The sequence below is a fragment of the Pseudorasbora parva genome, chromosome 23 (assembly GCF_024679245.1).
Source record: "Pseudorasbora parva isolate DD20220531a chromosome 23, ASM2467924v1, whole genome shotgun sequence".
In the NCBI taxonomy this organism is placed as follows: domain Eukaryota; kingdom Metazoa; phylum Chordata; class Actinopteri; order Cypriniformes; family Gobionidae; genus Pseudorasbora; species Pseudorasbora parva.
In genome coordinates this window covers 22496533-22499339 of record NC_090194.1, presented here as the reverse complement: position 1 = coordinate 22499339, position 2807 = coordinate 22496533, and the positions used below count along the sequence as shown (strand labels likewise).

General features: G+C 36.2%; 1 protein-coding gene across 2 annotated transcripts in view; it reads left to right on the top strand.

Annotated features, from left to right (window-relative positions):
- Window positions 1-1540: 1540 nt before the first annotated feature.
- The window catches only part of megf10 (multiple EGF-like-domains 10), a 97812-nt gene continuing 96545 nt past the window's right edge, over window positions 1541-2807 (top strand). For both annotated transcript variants that reach the window (XM_067433517.1, XM_067433516.1), the window contains exon 1: window positions 1541-1691. The gene's annotated coding sequence lies outside the window, so the exon portion shown is untranslated. The remainder of the gene's footprint in view (window positions 1692-2807) is intronic.

Genomic DNA, 2807 nt, shown 5'->3' with positions numbered 1-2807 from the left:
TGTGGGACGAAAAACAGTCCGGGTTTCCTTCAATGAGCAGATTTACAATCCAAGAGTATTGTAGAATCAGGAAGTTTAACAATAAGTTAAAGGTAAATAATGGCGTAAACAGGAGCACTAAAATCTATATTTTTAAATGTCAATTAATTGACTTCTGTCTACATCGTTTTAAATAGCTTAAATCAGAGGCGCTAAGTCAATGTTCCAACTCTCATAGTTTATACTTTGGGACTTGGTATAACTATATTCAGGGTGTCATGAATATTTTGAAAATATATATAATTAAAACAGAGTTTGCGGACATGATCTGAAACACCACCACAACAACGTTTAATGTGAATCAATTTATTATCAGACTGCATGTCTGAAGAAGAAACAAACGCAACTCCTCAAAAAACTATAAATGGAAATGTCTTGTAGGCAAAGTCACGTAGCCTAGCCCAGTTTGCTTAACACAATTTTTGCCTCGTCCATCTGGTTTTACCCCGTAGGCTATCAAATATTTTCCCAAATAGAAGCGCTGGTATTGCAGCTGGCTGCAGGTTTTTTTTTTCCTTTCTTCGGTATATTAGCTATTTGTATTATCATTTTTCAGGAACTGTTTTCTGATTGACATTTAGCTTATTTTTATTAGGCTAGACCCCGTTTTCTTAAAAAGAAAGATCGTATTTTTTCCAGCACGGAAATATGTATGTAGGCTATCTAGCTCTTCGAATCATGTAGGCTACGTGCATAAATGCAGTAAAAAAAAAAAAAAAACCGTGTTTATGGTTGTAAATAATGCCTACAAATTTGCAAGCATAGGTCGTAGTATTATGTTAAAATAAGTGGAAAGATAATACAAATTAAACATTTCAGTAGTGGGTGTAATTTTTGGAGAAGTTTTGAGCTGAGTTCCTCGTCAAGATTTGTCATGAGCTCGAGATGGCGCCACTTCATCTTATCAAACACACGCTTTCTGTCTACAGATTTAACAGTCCTGGGGCCTATTGCACAAAACTAGGATAAGGGATGAAGCTGGGATATCTTGGTGCTCTTGTCATCTGTATGCAAAATTTAGTACACCGCTGTCGTGTAAACGTACCCTGAAGGCACACTCACACCAATAACTAACGATAATGAAAGAAAACTGTATATTAGCGGATAAATTGAGCCAGGATCACCAAGATATCCCGGCTTAATCCCTTATTTTTGTGCAATAGTCCCCTACTCGACTAGTTGCTGTTAATATTAGAAAATCTTGATCTTTGATCAGTAGCTGAAATTATTTTCAGGTCACTGGTCTAACCATAACTCTAATACAAAATAAGTGTTTTCCATCCTTGATCTTCAGCAATTACACATTTCACATAACAGGCACCAAAAGTAGGCTAGCTATGTTTGACACATCGATTTCAGGTTTATTCACGTGCGTTTGATTAAGAAGAATATAAAATTCGCACTGTTGGTGTTTGGGAAACATGCTCAAGATGCTTTTGTGACTTTCATTCAACAGAGAGCATGCTGTTGCTATTGGCTGTTCCCCTGTGACATCATGATGAAACGCGTCGCGTCTCGTGTGGAGTTAAAGGAGTCAGTGTGTTCATGAATCCATTCTTTGAGCGCTTCTGTGAAAATATTTGAAGGAAAGAAAAGCTAATTTAAGCGGATCCGATGTGTTTGGACCGGACGAAAACTTTTGTGTAAAAGTGGTGAGTTATATTTTTGCGAATCACTTTATACAAAATAAAAACCTAATTTACGAATTAACATATAGATTAAATATTACTGTTCTGTATTCTGTTGCACCGACTGAAATGGCACTTAATGTAATTAAATATAGCAAATAGGTCGGATTTAAAGGATGGGAATATTCGGGAAATGTTGACATATTATCAAGTGTTAGTAATCTTTAAAATGTTGATCACGTGCTACGTTTTAAATATTTATAATAAGATAATAACTTGTGTTACTTCTCGTTTTGTTGATTTGTTTATCTCAGACTTACATACTTATCACATCAGTCAGTGATGCTGCGGAAAGTCTTGTGTAGCCTGAGAGAGTGTTAGAGAAAGTGTGGCCCCTGCTGAGTGCGTCTGTGTTTGTCCTTCTGTTCATGCTCATGTGACACATTCTGTGATGAGCCTCTCTTCACATCTTCACACCAAACTACAGAAACATACGGTATTAAGCGTGTGCCAGTATGGTAGCAGATTCCTCTCAAGCTCAAGATGAGCAGCTGTATGAATTAGGCTATATTTCTCAGAATAAATGAGAGAGTCTATATGTGGATGGATAATTGCTGTTTTTTGGAGATTGAGTTAAAGGGATAGTTCACCCAAAAATTCTAACTTGACCCCATAGACATGCATTATACGGGCAACCAGTTAAAAAATCTCAATTTGTGTTCTACTGAAGAAACCTACATATTGGATGCCCTGGGATAAGCAGATAAACATACAATTTTCATTTTTTGGGTGAACTATCCTTTTAATTGCGGTTTCCTGATATGTTGACATGGTCTTTTAAAGGCAGAGTAAGAGTTCATAAGTTGTACGTTTCTCATAAACACTTTTTATTATACTGGTTGGACAACTCTATATATTCTCATAGCAATCAGTAATAGAAGTGGTCTCGATATTTAAAAATATATATCTTCTGTAGAAGTCTAAGGACCAAAAATTCAGTCCGAATACAATGATATGCATTGTCCTACTTGCCAGTCATTATATGTATTTATATTTGTAACATGTGACCACTGTACCACCTGGCTGCCTGCTGCAGATTAATTTAGGTTTTGATAATACTGCCGAAGAAATGTATGAGGA